The following is a 17,226-nucleotide window of genomic DNA, read 5'->3' as shown; positions in this document are numbered from 1 at the left end:
AATGGGTTACATTGTCGATTAACTGGAAGAATCCATAAGAAAGTCAACGCAACGAAAGTGTTTCGTTTTGATGGATTACGTACCAACTTATTGTACTTGGAAAGCGCAATGAAAGGTAAATATAATCATGCACATTTTTAGGAAGATGCTAGTGCTATACTTTTCACGAAAAATCATTTGACTTTATCCATGTCATGCATGTAAATCCGAAAATCAGTCAAAGAATGGCAAAAACGGAAGCAAGTCAAGGGTAACACGAATGACCGAATAACACCGTTTTTAACCGAATAACACTTGAAATGACCGAATAACACTCGAAATTTTATTATTAGCACATATTGGTGACTTTTAATAAAAACATTGTTTATAAAATAATATTATAAGAAATCACATCGGTCGCCATGTTGGATGTACACACTGATCTTTTTGATGAATTTACCTCAGTCCTGCTTTCTAAATATCATTTTTAAGCTATAAAATACATTTTTAATATACTATTATTCAATAATAAATGTTTAAAAGTCACCAATATGTGCTAATTTTAAAATTTCAAGTGTTATTCGGTCATTATAAGTGTTTTCGGATAATGATGGTGTTATTCGGTCATTCGAGGTACCTAGTCCAATAATATATGCCTTCGCATTATATATTCACTATTTAACGTTTTCATGCTGATATTTTCATTTTTTTAAGGATTAAATCCTGTTAAATATACAATGTACTCCTGCCAACAGTGGCAACTAGCCTAACTTGGGTAAAATCCAAATGAATATAATATATATATAATAAATATATTATAAAGGTCTACCAACTCGCCCTACTTTAAAAAAATGAAAACTTATCTACCATGTCTACCCAGAATTAAAAAAAAAATTGAAATTTAATATATGATATTTATTGAATTTAAATGATGTTTCATTTTTAAAATAATATTGTAGATTCATTATTTACTATTATTTAATTTATGTATTTATTGCAGAATAACTTTATTCTTGCATTAGCTTAGTTATTTGCAAAATAATTGCAAAGAAACCTGTTAATTGTATCATAATCTATCTGATTGTTTTTTAGCCGACTCGAAATAAATGCTGTTAGGGCCCCCTGTTGTACTTAGGAATCGGACCCCTCGAGAAGATGAAAGGTCTACTTTACATGTACGTAATGTAAATATAAAAATAAGAAAATGTGGTATGATTGCCAATGAGAAAAGAGAGGAATTGGTAAAAGTCAGTGAAAATTCACTTGTTTTCCAATCCTAATAAAACTGTCATACTGTAATGTTTAAATAACCTAATTATTTTCAAAATGAAATATTGTTTACACTCATGAGAAAAGACAACTCTCCATCGGAGATCAAATGACATCAAAGTTAACAACTATAGGTCACTGTACATCCTTCAACAATGAGCAAACCCCATACCATATAGTCAGCTATAAAAGACCCCAAATGAAAATGACAAATTTGTAAAACAATTCAAACAAGAAAACTAACAGACTAATTTATATACAAAACAAAGAACAACAAAAAAACAAACTGAACCACTGAATTGCAGGCTCCTGACATGGGACAGGCACATACAAATGTACAAGATATGGTGGGGCTAGACTAGTAGTTTGTGGTGCCGAACCCACCTCCTAACCTGGGATATTGATGTGAAAAGGGCTTAACTCATCAGATCTATACAAAGCAGAAAGACATCTAACAAAAACACACACAAGACGTGGTGGGTATTTATACATCCCCACAACAAAAAAGACTCCAAGTACAGATCTGAGAGTACCCCCAGTTACTAACACCTAGTTCAAAGCCAAAAACAAGGTACATGTACAATGTATTTACCTCCAATCCTTGCCTGGTTTAGTCCATTTCTCAGATACTACCTTATGTAAAATAGTCCAACTTTTGGTGTAATTTAAACAAATTTGATTAACTTAAAATTTCAAAGTATCATGATTATTAAAATAACTTAATCCCCAAAGATTGGCATTATAAATCATGACAGATTCAGAGATCCTGTAATATATAATCACTTTTGTTCATCCCTTCATTTAAAGGTCATATGGAATTTATGTGATGGATTAGAACATTCATGACATTATTAAAATGATTAAATACTTTTTTATTGTCATTTTTTTTCAGGAAAAGTTTGTTGGTCTAGTTTTAAAAGATCAAACCAAGCCAATTTTGCCAGATCAAAATATTAAAGGCAATTTTGACAGATACATTGTATTATAACTTCATTTTATTAAACATTATTTATTTTAGTTTTTTCAATGAAAGTACAATTACTTTGAGAAGAAGGAGAAGCTAAGCAACAGAACAGAATTCATTTGAGGCATTGCTTTCTAGATTATATAGTGGAGTCATAGATCGTCCTATTGATTTATGTGCATATGAGGAGCAGTAGTCAATGAATAATTTTGTGATGAGAGGTATGTAATGAAAATGATAACTATGTTTGAATAATTTTTTCTTGTCAGATTCTGTACATGTAGTTTCGAAAATTTTTTTAAAAGTTTGAGGTCATAGAGTTTAAAGTTTGATTCTTGTTGTGGGCAAAACTATCCATGTTAGAAGTGACAAATTTAATTTTTTTACAGGTCATTTTTATAGAAAATTGCATTCAAATCTCTCTTAATCGCTACATTGCTTGTTCTTTTTTGTCTAGCCACAACAGTTATGAAGCTGTGGCTTAGGCATGCTGTTTTCAATAGATTTTCAAAAATTTGTAGTTATTAGTGATGAGGTCAGTTTAAGGAAACCAAGAAATAACTTATGGTAACCTACTATAACAGTCAATAATATTTGGAGTGCAGTTATTATGAGTAGGATATATGCACTTCTCATTTCCATAGAGATTATTTGGTCCCAATCCCTCAGTCATTCACTGAATATTGTTTTTATTGGTATTAATATTGATTTTGTTATCCGGGTGTGTCACAATCAGATGTCCAAACTATGTTTCACTTGGGGTTATTTTTCAGATCCTTTTAAAATATAAGAGAGTAATTTTTGAAAAGGGTATAAAACCTAATTTGCAATGCAAGGATGTACAGTCAGACAAGTGTAAAACTTAATGCCCCCTCCGTTACGACAAGGGCATAAAAAGGAGATGCATAACATGCACAATGGCACTATGTTGGAAGTTTTAATAAATTATGAATTACATGTTTATGCAGAAAAAACACATACAAATGTGTGTTCTAGTGTGCAGATATAACTAATTCCATGTCAAAATTCCATGTATGTTTGACAAATTTATTGATATCTAAAAAACATTAAAAAAGGGGGATTTTCCAGTTTTTGGACAATAACTCAAAATGTGTTAACCAAATTGCATGAAACTTTTGTGAATTGTTTGTATCTATTGACATGAGCTCCCTTTCGATTTTTATAAATTTAAGATTTTATGTTTCCAAGTTGTGGGGTTTAATTTATTCATTTAAAAAAGGGGGATTTTCCAGTTTTCAGACAATAACCAGTCAGAGCTCAGACACATACAAGTCTAAACATGTTTTGACTCCTACAAGTTTGAAGTCACCTACCCGCAGACAACTTTCGACTTCTATAGGTCAATAAATGTTTTGAGTGTTATTTATCCGTAATTTAGGGAAACAACTCGTGTTGTCTTCGGCGATGTGTGTTTCCTTTGCCGTAAAGTTCTTAAACAAATTCCACAACGATACTGATAATAACAAGGATTTGTCTTACTACACAAATCCTTGATAAAAATAAATACATTTTATCTGTCGTAACAAGTAAAAATAAATTTGTCACAACTTCTGATCGAAGAAAGGCTGCATTAAAGATTGTATGTTTCCAAATGGATTTTTCAACAGATTAAAACTGCTGTTATATTTAAGGGGAAAGGAGAGAAGGTGTGTGGTTTTTTTTTTATGATTTCGAGGCAAGTTGGGGCACGGATCATTTCAACATTGGTGTAAGAATTTCACAGAACATGTAGCCGAGAAAAAAAATATTGCAAAAGATAGATACAAATTTTAAAGAAGGACTCGTTTAATAAATCTGTTATATATTTATATTCGCGATCAGTAATAAATTATGGAAATAACTGATAAGTTATTGCCCAAGATAGCATAATTTTGTTGTTTGTTTTACTACATTTTGTGATTTTGTGAATGTCCTTATGTTTAGATTGCGACTTGTACAAGTCAAAATAAGTGATATTGTGTGTTCCCTTTCTAAGCATCATAAGATTTTCAAGGCATTTTTTTTTAACTCGGGGCCCGTATGCATACAGCTACTTAACTTAAGAATTGTTTCGAACCGACGGATTTTTCTACATGTCCTACGATAAATTAGTACTACGATTGGATATCTTAACTTAAGTGGTTTTATGCATATCAGCCCTGACTTTTGATTATTTCAAGGATAATAAACAGTGGAACACAAAATGTTTTTATTACAGACAGCTACAATAATGGTAATATAATAGATATTTGTCTAATACTTTAATTCAACTGCAAAAGTCGAAATAAAAAAAATAATTACATATCGCCAATATTATATAGACCGACCTTTAAAAATTTAAGTCCAAATTTATGGTAATATACATGCATATTTACACAAATGATTGAGATTTAATAGACAGGATTTGAAGACTGCGACCATAACAAGTCGAAGTCTGTCTTATGTAGACTTGAATAAGTTTGAAAATGAATTTTATTCTTTTTGTGAGTTCTTAGCTATGGAATCATAGCTCTTAGGTCCTTATGATATTTTTTGACAATTTTGTCCCTATGATATTAATATTTTTTGAAAATACAAATTGTCAAAAAATATCATAAGGACCTTAGAACTAAGGTTCCTCGGCTAGTGAGTACTCTACTTGGAGCAAATTTGCAAGGTTGTATTGAACTACAAAAATTAATAACATGAATAAGATCGTCTATGATAATATTAAAAAAAAATTGAAAACAACACGTTATAAATTTCATGCGTCCGAAGCTTACGTTTCCAATTTTTTTTCCATATGGTTATTTTTTATTTGAATAAGTCTGTATAATGATTTTTTTTTTTGTGAGTACTCTGCTTGGAGCAGTTGCATGTAGCATTGAAGTTCAAATTTTTATAAGATTATCATTTATCGGATTTTCTGTGATTATTCCAAAAATATTTTTTATTTGGTCTTTTTGTTCATGTGGTTATTTTGGACTTGAACTAAGTACTCTGCTTGGAGCAAGGTTGCATTTAATTACAATTTTTGATAACATTTATCAGATTTTCTTTGATAATACCAAAAGCTTTGTTCCTAATTTTTATTTTGTCTTTTTGTTCATATGGTTTATGTGGACTTGAATAAGTCTGAAAATGAATTTTATTTATTTTGTATCCAAGTTCTCTACTTGGAGAAAAGTTGCATATAAATACAAATTTTTACAAGATTTATCAGATATTCTTAAATAATACCAAAAGATTTTGTCTTTTTTATTCATCTGGTTTTTCATAAACATCCCCCTTTATTCTCGACACCAGATAATATTTTATTCTCCAAGCAGAGAACTTGGTTACAAAAAAAATTTTCTTTCTATTTTTGTCTTTTTGTTTATATGGTTATTTTGGACTCAAATAAGTCGGAAAATGAATTTAATTTTTTTATTAAACATTTGTTAAACCAAGTTCTCTGCTTGGAGAATAAAATATTATCTAGTGTTGAGAAAAAAGGGGGATGTTTATCGATGATTAGCCATGGGATGTGGGTAATCCTATCATTCATTCAGAAAAACTGGAAATAGTTGTGTGAGATTATTCGTCTGATATATACTACATTTATAATAAGGATCCTGTAAAATATAAAATGTCATGACTGTCTTTGTTTTTGAAATATCGACTTGTACAAGTCGAAATTAGTGATATTGTGTGTACCTTTCAAAATTACACAAGTTTCAACCTGCTTAACTCTTGAATTAAATTCTAAAGACAAAATAACTGCATGTTGTCATTAATTTTTAAAGAACATATATATTCAGTCACTGCTCATTTATCGTAGATCTGCTATGATCATGTGATTAATGTCATTGATTATGGTATTATACTTTAAGTAGAAATATTGCTACCAATTTTATATAGACTTGCAAAAAATCTTTAAACTCCAAATTATGGGTCATACATACATATTTACCCAAGAGACTGAGATTTCAAAGATAGGAATTGAGGCCTGTGAAATTCGGTGTAATGAAAAACTAATATTATAACAAGTCTGTCCTATTTGGACTTGAATAAGTCTGAAAATGAATTTATTCTTTTTATAAGTATATCTACTCTGCTTTGAGCAAGGTTACATTGAAGTCAAAATTTTGACAAGATTTATCTGATTTTCTGTGATAATTCCAAAAACTGTAAAAGCTCTGGTTCCAACTTTTTATTTTGTCTTTTTGTTTATGTGGTTATTTTGGACTTGAATAAGTCTGAAAATTAATTTTACTTTTTTTGTAACCAAGTTCTCTGCTTGGAGAAAAGTTGCATATTTTTTACAAGATTTATCAGATATTCTTTAATAATACCAAAAGATTTTGTCTTTTTTATTCATTTGGTTATTCATAAACATCCCCCTTTTCTCTTGACACCAGATAATATTTTATTCTCAAAGCAGAGAACTTGGTTACAAAAAATTTTTTTTTTCTATTTTTGTCTTTTTGTTTATATGGTTATTTTGGACTCAAATAAGTTGGAAAGTGAATTTAATTTTTTTTATTAAACATTTGTTAAACCAAGTTCTCTGCTTTGAGAATAAGACAAAATAACTGCATGTTGTCATTAAAGAACATATATATTCAGCCACTGCTCATTTATCGTAGATCTGCTATGATCATGTGATTAATGTCATTGATTATGGTATTATACTTTAAGTAGAAATATTGCTACCAATTTTATATAGACTTGCAAAAAATAACTCAAAAATGCTTACAGCTGTTTTCATGAAACTTTGGTGAATTGTTTATATCGATTGTCGTAAGCTCTCTTTCGATTTTTATTAATTTTAGATTTTATGTTTCAGAGTTACATGTATGTGATTTTATTCATAAAAAGGGGGGGATTTTCATATTTCAGACAATGCTTTGAGCAGTTATCATGAAACTTTGGTGACTGGTTTATATCTATTAAGGTAACCTCCCTTTAGTTTTTCATGAAAGTCTGATTATGACATTGAAAAGTTATTGAACTTTATTCTTTGAATAAGCAATGGGTGTATCATGTGCTCATGACGCAGCTGTCTATTTATTTTGGGCCAGGTTTTCAAATTGGTCTTCATGCAGGGGTTCAAATTTGCATTAAAAATGAAAGGTCCTGGACTATTTGAAATTTTCAGTCCAGTGAAAGGTCCTCCATAAGAAATTTAATGGTTCTGTTTAAAGCATATGATCTGTGTTAAGAATGGTAGGTTCTTGACTTGTAATTTAAAAATAAAAAGTCACCTCCTAGAAAAGACAGGTCCCGGACCTCAGACTTGCACTATTTTGAACCCCTACATAAATTAAAGGGACAAAAATTAACTTTATTTTTTTCTTCATTGTTCTTAGCAACTTCTATGACTTCAATCCATTGCTTTTTATACGACAGCATAAAATTATATTGGTATGACGTTGGCGTCATCGTAGTCCGAAGACACATAGGTTTTCTCTCAATAACTTTAGTTTAAGTGAATGGATCTCTATGAAATTTTACCATAAGGTTCAATACCACAAAAGGAAGGTTGGGATTGATTTTGGGGGTTATGGTACCAACAGTTAAGGAATTAGGGGCCAAAAAGGGGCCAAAAATAATCATTTTTGTAACTTCCAGACAATAACTTGTGTTCAAGTGGATGGATCTCTCTGAAATTGTACTGCAAGGTACCATACCACAAAGGGAAGGCTGGGATTGATTTTGGGGGTAATTGCCTCAAAATTTTAGGAATTAGGGGCCAAAAGGGGCAAAAAACAAACATTTTTTTAGTTTAAGGACAATAACTTGTGTGTAAGTGTATGGATCTTTATGAAATTGTACTACAACGTTCCATTTCACATGGGAAAGCTGGGTTTGAGTTTAAGGGTAATTGCCCTAAACGTTTAGGAATTTGGGGCCAAAAAGGGGCCAAAAAACAAGCATTTTTCTAGTTTCCAGACAATAACTTGTGTTCAAGTGTATGGATCTCTCTGTAATTGTACTGCAAGGTACCATACCACAAAGGGAAGGCTGGGATTGAGTTTGGGGGTGATGAATCATAAGGGGGTTCAAAAATTGGGGGGGGGGGATTTTTTTTTCTTTAAAATTTTCAATTTTAAGTTGTTTTTTTCTGATTCATATATAAAAGCAAATAATAATGATATGGTTTGAATAGGTAAATTAAAATTTTTTAAGTTCTTAGACCACATTCATTCTGTGTCAGAAACCTATGCTGTGTCAAATACTTAATCACAATCCAAATTCAGAGCTGTATCAAGCTTGAATGTTGTGTCCATACTTGCCCCAACTGTTCAGGGTTGAACCTCTGCCGTCGTATCAAGCTGCGCCCAGCGGAGCATTTTATTGATATTTGATACTACAAGTTTAATATTAGTAAAAAATAATTCTAATGCAATTCGTTGATTATGATAATTTTCATTGGACTTTGACATATATTTTGAAGGGGTAAATTCCACGTTCTACCAGTCCGTATCGAAGAAAGCCACCATTTTGAATTCCAATTTTTTTTGGTATGTAATTTCTCACAAATTAAACATGAAAGTCACATTTTGTGTCTCAAAATGTGCACAAAATGTTCTTTTTGTCAACGTTGAAACCATTCTGAAGTGTACGAAAGGTATAAATGAAATGTACATCTAGAGTTTTATGTTTGACATCATGAGTATACATATGACGTCACATTGTTTAGTTGCTAAAGACAATGCAACAGTTTTGCGGACTTTTTCATTTATTTCATTTTACGCCAAAATATTTGTTAAATGGTATTTATTTTAATATGCTGCATTAGAATGTAGATAACTGTATTGTATTTTAAGCTTGGCCTTCGTTAAACTTGATTTTACTGTCACATCACTAGGTAAATACAGATATCTCCTAAATGTATAAGCTAATTGTTTGCAAAACTCTTTGAATACTTATTATAGTCTTGCATCCACATGCTATTAATAAAGTACTGTTTTCTCCCTTTCAGCAATCCATTATATTACAACAAATGGACAGAGGAGTTGACTATTGATAGTGGCTGATAATGGACTGGAGTAACCTAGGGTCCAATGACTCCATGCTTGACAGTCCATGTGTACATGTATGTCAACAGCCAATTCTAAGTAACCTTAAACATATATATACAAAAGACCTAAAATAAATAGTATGTGCATCTATGGGAGATTTATATGTCACTGTTGTCACACAGTGTTGTGTGGCTTCATTATTGATTAGAGACTACTCAGATTATCCTTTACTTTAAGTTCAATTATAATGTACATGTTCTCAATGATTATGACTTGCCTCCATTTAACTTGTAATAATTATGATGCAGGATCCAACAAAAAGCATATTTTTTTTACCTACATTTTATGCGTCAGTCTCACTGATTTATTAAGTACCTTGTAAATGTATATGGATATATGTATGAATTTAAATTGTGATACTTAGTTTTGAGTCTTGCACATATATACATCATTGTACATTGTCATAGGAGTTAAAGTTACTTTGATCGCTGTCAGACAATGACAAAGTGTTTGGAACATTGCTTCATAATGTTGATCAGATTACCTTATTAAATTAATAAAATGTTATTGTCACAGATTGAAATTTTTAGTATTTTAGAAATAAGGTCTTGCAATGTATGGTAGGATTGTCAATGAGAAAACTTTCCATTAGTCGAAGAGGATGTAAAAAATTTTAGGTGACTGTATGCATGACCTTCAACAATGAACAAAACCATACTGTATAGTCAGCTATAAAAAATCCTGACAAAGTGAGCAACAATCCAATCCAAAAAACTAGTGATGTTCCAATTACCATGTGCAGTATTGGTTATAATATAAAAATATCACTTGTTTTCTCTCTTTACCAAGGGAGAACTGTATTGCCAATTTATTTTTATTGGAAAGCAGTGCATCAGGTTCAGATTTTATATGATAATCACAGGAATTTTAATTTTCAGAATTAGCTCCTCAGATGTAAGTGGAAGGGAAGCTATATACATTATATGTTTAAATGAAATTAACAACAGGATTAAATATTGAGGAGATCCTATAGCTACAGTATATATAAATGTAACTGGTATGTATTTGTTACAGTATTTAATTTCCAAATGGTATAACAAATTCCAAGGCAATTTAAAAAAAATTGTAAGGGTTCCGCAGAACCCAGTGTCTCGCCTACTTTTGCTGTTAATCGCAGGCTCAACAAAAATGAGGAAAGAAATTAATAAAAATATTCCTTTCGATACTATCTTTTGATTGTAAGAAGCTTCTGTCCAAGTTTGGTAAAAATCCAGGATGGTTTATGAATCAAATAAATGTTTTAAATCTTCAACTGCAGACTGTATGTAATGTTAACTGGAAGAAAAACTAAGTCCATTTATAAGTAAAGTACGAATGAACAGGTACACAATTTTAACAAAATTTCCTTCTAGATACTAGCTTTTGATCATAAACAAACTTCTGTCCAAGTTTGGTAAACATCCAGGATACTTTCAGAAAATTATTAAAATTTTAAAAACTTTAACCACAGAGTGAATGTAATGTTTCCTGGCATAAAATCTAAGTCCATTTATAAGTAAAATACGGAAAAACAGGAATTTTTTTACAAAATTTACTTCTGGATACTTTCTTATGATCATAAACAAGCTTCTGTCCGAGTTTGGTAGAAATCCAGGATAGTTTAAGAAAGTTATTAAAATTTCAAAAACTTTAACCACAGAGTGAATATTTGTGGATGCCGCAGACGACGAAATGTAGGATCGCTATGTCTTGCTTTTTGGACAAAAGTCGAAGGCTCGACAAAAGGGAGGTCAATGGTGGTAGCTGCTGGATTTTAACATCAAAAAAGTGCTTTTTTTAGTTATTGCCCTTATACTTTGAATAGAAAAAATACGTGCAATAATGGGGACATTGGAACTCTGTTCTTCTATTATAAATAATAAATGTATATACAAACAACTGCAACATTACCAAAAAGTTTCAGAACATTTTGATTTTCATCTGAGATGTTTACAAATTTCAACCATAATGAACCTCCACAGCAGAGGTAATCAAAAAGTAGTGCAGATAAAGAATTTGCAGAGCATTTGGAGTTTTGATTTATACCCCTATAAAAGATAAATCACAAATTTTGTAACTAGATGTTTACAGAATGCATAGAGCTACCGTAGAAACGTAGAAAGGCTTGTATAGTTCGCACTGGTACATAGTCCGCACCCCCTTCTCCCCACGAAATTATAGGTAAAAAAACTTTTTGTAACTGTTAGAAAAGGTCTAATGAAACTCCGGTAATTTCAAATCCTGTGCGGTCGTTTGCGGTATTTTCTTGGAAAAACCTGTTTTCCATCATCAAAAAGAAGCTGAAACTGCTTGTAAATGATTCTAGAACGCTTCATGATTGTTAAAATAAGTTTAATTCACTTAAAAAACAATTTAGAAACTTGTTATGTTTAAACAGGAAGTTTAAAAAGCACGTGTAAAAGAAGAAATTAACTGGTGAGAGTCGAAATCCGTACATAACAGATATCACTATAATACGACTTTGAAAGTAAAACAGTTCCATCCTTTTGTAAAACAGGCTTTAATATATCTATCACATTAATGTTTGAAGGGTCTTAAGCTAATACAAACCATATTAGTCAGTATGAAACACCAAAACGGAACGAACAATAACCGATTACGTTTTGTAGTTTACAAATTCTAAGCTGGTTTACGGTTGTCTTTTTCACTATGTTTGTACCGTTTCAATCAAGCAGATACCAGTTTATTTCAACCAATGCATTGAAAAGAAACGAGAAATTTGTAATGAAAGGTTTAGTTTTTATATCTATCAGTATTAATTTTGATATTGAATAGAAATAACTTATTAATATGGATGAGTTAAAATTATTAGTTTGAAAAATGATAAGAGCGCTCTACAATAGAAATAACAAAGATGGGGGAACGTCAACAAACCACCTCGCCCGCGAAATTGAAATTTTTCTCTTATTTCTTGCTTATTGTACTCTATAGTCTGCACCCCGTCTGGAAGGTCCAATTTTGGAGAATAAAACCGCGGACTATACAAGCCTTTCTACGGTATAGACATACCATTTTTAGCTCACCTTGCCGAATAGGGCCAAGTGAGCTTTTCTTATCACTTGGCTTCTGTTGTCGTCCCTTAACTTTTACAAAAATCTTCTCCTCTGAAACTACTGGGCCAAATATAACCAAACTTGGCCTAAATCATCCTTAGGGTATCTAATTTTAAAAATATATCCGATGACCCTGCCCATCAACCAAGATGGCCGCTATTGCTTAAAATAGAACATGGGGGTAAAATGCAGTTTTTGGCTTATATCTCTCGTGTCACTGAAACCAAAGCATTGAGAGCAAATCTGACAGAGTTAAAAATGTTCATCAGGTGAAGAATTATCTGTGCTGAAATTTTCAGACGCATCAGACAACCCGTTGTTGGGTTGCTGCCCCTGAATTGGTAATTTTAAGGAAATTTTGCAGTTTTTGGTTATTAATATTATCTTGAACATTATAATAGATAAAGATAAACTATAAACAGCAAAATTGTTCAGCAAAGTGAAAGCTACAATTGAGTCAAACATGACCAAAATTGTCAATTGACCTCATAAGGAGTTATTGCCCTTTTAAGTAAATTTTTCACAATTTTTTGTAATCCTTTACAAAAATCTTCTCCTCTGAAACTGCTGGGCAAAATTAATCCTAATTTGGCCTAAATGATCCTTAGGGTATCTAGTTTAAGAAATGTATCCGATGACCCTGCCCATCTACCAAGATGGCCGCCATGGCTAAAAATAGAACATGGGGTAAAATGCAGTTTTTGGCTTATATCTCTGAAACTAAAGCATTTATAGCAAATCTGACATGGGATAAAAATGTTCATCAGGTGAAGACCTATTTCTGATGAATTTTCAGACGCATCAGACAACCCGTTGTTGGGTTGCTGCCCCTGAATTTGTAATTTTAAGGAAATTTTGCAGTTTTTGGTTATTATCTTGAACATTATAATAGATAGAGATCAACTGTAAACAGCAATAATGTTCAGCAAAATAAGATTCACAAATAAGTCAACAGGATCAAAATGGTCAATTGACCCAATAAGGAGTTATTGCACTTTAAAGTCAAATTTAACAATTTTTCGTAAATTTTTGTAATCTTTTATAAAAATCTTCTCCTGAAACAACTGAGACAAATTTAACCAAACTTGGCCATAATAAGCATTAAGGTATCTAGTTCAAAAATAGATAATAGGGGGAAAAAAATGCAGGTTTTGACTTGTACCTTTTTAACTAAAGCAAAAGTACAACGGTTGCATTATTTCATGCATCAATTGTAAAATAAAAAAAATATCAGGTGAGCGACATATTTAGTTGGTATTGTAATTTAAATGAGGTTAAGACATGTAAGAAAGGGGCTTGAAAAATGAGGAATTGTGTTTCTATAGGCACTTAGTAATCTAGATCTATAATACTAAAATAACAAGGTCCAATTTGTGAGCCGGCATGACATAAAAATGATGATTCAAAGAATTCAACTTTATACATAACTTATATATATAGGACAATGGTGTTGATTAAAAATTACACCATTCCAGGCCCATTTGTTTTCCACATAATTATTATTACAGATAATTAACAAGTTCTGGGTTGAAGGGTTCAAAAAGAAAGATTTTGAAAGCAGAGAAAACTCTGCACCTAATGACCAGCATGACATTATTAGATGACAAAACGAAAACTTAAAATCTAGGCTAAAAATAAGGCTAAGGTACTTTGCTTCAGTCACGACCCCATGATGTCCCGGGAGTATTCTAGTATATATTATATATACAGGTAATGTGTAGTACACATGCATGAATAGAGTTAGTTTTCATTATTAATTTATTTTGATAAAAATGAGAAGATGTAGTATTATTGCCAATGAGACAACTATCCACCAGAGTCCAAATGACTGAATGTTAGCAACTATAGATCACTGTATGAACAGCTTTCAACAATGAGCAAAACTGATACTGCATCTAGCAAGCTATAAAAGGTCCTGAAATGACAGATGTAAAACAATTCCAATTAACGTAAAAGACATTAAACGAAAAAATAAATATGATAAACAACAACTATTATATTCCACTCCAGTGGTTCACACGATATATATATATATATGTAATAGTTTCGTAAATCATTGGAGACGACGGCGGTGTCAACAATGTATTAGTTTGTGATTAGGTCTAGTTTATAGTGAACCACAAGTGGTAAGTCGAAGATATTTGGTATGCAGTTGTATTAGTTTTTGCACATCTCGTTATCATGGAGATAATTTGGACCTGCCCCTCAGTTATGGTCTATTGACTTTGAAACTCTTGCTTAGTCTTCATGTATTAGTTTGTGATTAGGTCATATAAAAAAGAAGATGTGGTATGATTGCCAATGAGACAACTCTCCACAAGAGACCAAATGACACAGAAATTAACAACTATAGGTCCAACCTAGCTGGAGATATATGCCATCTAAAATGGATATCCAAATAAAGTGAAAAAATGTCTTGTCCGTAGACATGCATTTCCTAGTAAACTGGAAGTGAAATAACATAAATGTTGCATTGCTAAGTTCCTACTCTTTTGTAGATATAAAGACACTACAAACATTAATTTCTACCATCTTTTAATAGAGGAAGAATTTGAAAAAAATGTCAGAATGTCTTGTCCGTAGACACATGTCTTGTCCGTAGACATGACTTTATATCAATATTGCTTGGCTTTATGGATCTAAATTGTTCCTATGAGTTGTTTAAACTTAGAAATATATTATTTTTGATTTATTAATGGTTATTTAACTGTTCTTATTTTTTGTAAAATTACTTTACAGGAGTGGATTTTAAAAAGTGACAAATTGTCAGTCATTAAAAACATACCTTATTTTACTTCAATATTTTTATTCCAGTTGCTTCATAACTTAAAAGATAAACTTAATCAAATGAAGAAATAGTATTTCTCTATCTCAGACTTTATCTTTTGCGTTTTAGGATTATCAGCAGATGAGAAAGTGTCTACGGACAAGACACTTGTACATAACAAATATTAAATTCAATTATTTGTCTACTTTGGAACTTAAATCTAATTTATAGGTGATGAAAGTTCTTTGAACACATTAAAACTCAGTATTTTCAACATAAATATAATCACAAATATTTCTAACAGATTGTTTATTCAACTGAAATTGTCTTGTCCGTAGACATTACCACAATCTATTTGTTTCCAATTTCCTTGAGTTCAGCCTCATTTAATAGATAAAATGTATGTTATTTTTTGCAAGAGAACACATTCAACTTTGTCAAAATTGAGTTTTAATAAAAGTTTAATTGTTAAACATTCAGACTTATGGATTTCAGTTGAAAGAATGTGTCTTCATTTTTGCTTAATCAATAAAATTTTGAGATATGTAAAGAATCATGGGTACATTTTTATATTTTCCAAAAATTAAAAAAACACAGCTTAAAATTTAATGGGTAACTTAATCTTAATTTTAACAATTATCTTTTTAATGCATTTAATTAAATATCAGTAAAATGTCTTGTCCGTAGACATTATCACAATGTATTTGTTTCCAATTTCCTCGAGGTTCAGCATCATTTGATAGATAAACATAATAAAATGTATGTTATTTTGTCAAGAGAACATATTCAACTATGTCAAAATTAAGTTTTAATGATGCATTTGACTAAATACCAATAAAATGTCTTGTCCGTAGACAAAACATATAAATTGTATTGCTAACTTTGATTGTTTATTGTAAGAATATGCATCAAGTTATTTTAATGTTCTATACACCAAAAGAAAGGTTTTTTTTTTAAGTTTTGTTATTAATAGATTATTTTAGAAATAGTTTGATCAGATCAGAGTAATGATCAAAGAAAGCTACTGTTGTTTGAAATAATTGTGAGTTAAACATGTTCTTGTCATTTTTTTTTCGATTAAAATGTTTGATATTCAATAATTCTAAACATATTTTGTTGTCTTTGTCATTGGCCAAAAATTTGAAACTGGTGTCCATGTCTTGAAGGCAACCATTAAAGAAAATTAGACAGTTTTAAAACACCATTTATTTAATAAAAATATTAAATATTTCTTCCCAAAACTGCATGTAATTATATAAATGCTTCAAGTGTTAGCCTTATGATGGCCATTTTTCATAATTTAAACCATTTCTGTACCAAAATATCAAAAGGGTTTTTGCCTGATGTGATCTTCATTTTTGACTTCATGTGAAACACAAAATGTACATCTGATTGAGGCTAGGCCGTTAGTTTTCATATATTAGTTTGTGATTAGGTCGGCTCACGGGAAGTCACTGGTGGTAAGTCAATGATATTTGGTATGCAGTTGTATTAGCATTGGCACATCTCATTACCATGGAGATTATTTGACCCCGCCCCCTCAGTTATCGTTTATTGACTTTAAAATATTCTTAGTTTACATGTATTAGTTTGTGTTTAGGTTTTTTAAAGGGAACTACCTATGATAAGTCAATGGTATTTGGTATGCGTTGTATTAGCATTGGCACATCTAATTTCCATGGAGATTGTTTAGCCATGTACCTTCAGTCATGGTTCATTGACTTCGAATATTTGCAAATCTTACATGTCTTACATGTTAAAGTGTTGCTATTTTAATTTCAACATTTGCATTATCGAAATTACCGAAAAGCGTGACATATCTCTGTGATTACAGTTTATTTTTTTTATTACAGCAACTATATTCCAAGAGTCTGATGGCTGATAATGTATTACAGGATTTTATCATTCAAGCAACATCTTAGAAGTTAGAAGGATATGTGCAAATGTATGAAGGAAGCCTTGGGTACAAATAGCAATTACAGCAATTACATGCAGGAGAGAACTCTTAAACATTACTAACAGACATGTAGTCATTATATGAGAGTGGTGTATTCAAGAAATCTAAAACACATGGAATTAAATATCGTGTATATTTTTTCAACCACAAGTACTCTCAGAATATAATACAATTCAAATTCAAGTTATTGT

The 17,226-nt window shown here is 31.0% G+C and overlaps 1 long non-coding RNA gene across 2 annotated transcripts; it reads left to right on the top strand.

The window, feature by feature from the left end:
• The first annotated feature begins 2,152 nt into the window (after positions 1-2,152).
• On the top strand, positions 2,153-17,226 carry LOC127732887 (uncharacterized). 2 transcript variants are annotated; one of them, XR_007996484.1, is made up of 3 exons: positions 2,153-2,433; positions 10,137-10,255; positions 16,932-17,226. It is a non-coding gene; the product is annotated as an uncharacterized LOC127732887 (long non-coding RNA). The 2 variants fall into 2 exon arrangements; XR_007996483.1 differs by lacking the exon at positions 2,153-2,433 and adding an exon at positions 9,204-9,272.

This window comes from Mytilus californianus, unplaced genomic scaffold (assembly GCF_021869535.1).
Source record: "Mytilus californianus isolate M0D057914Y unplaced genomic scaffold, xbMytCali1.0.p SCAF_29, whole genome shotgun sequence".
NCBI classification, from domain to species: Eukaryota; Metazoa; Mollusca; class Bivalvia; order Mytilida; family Mytilidae; genus Mytilus; species Mytilus californianus.
This window is presented reverse-complemented; position numbering and strand designations above follow the sequence as displayed.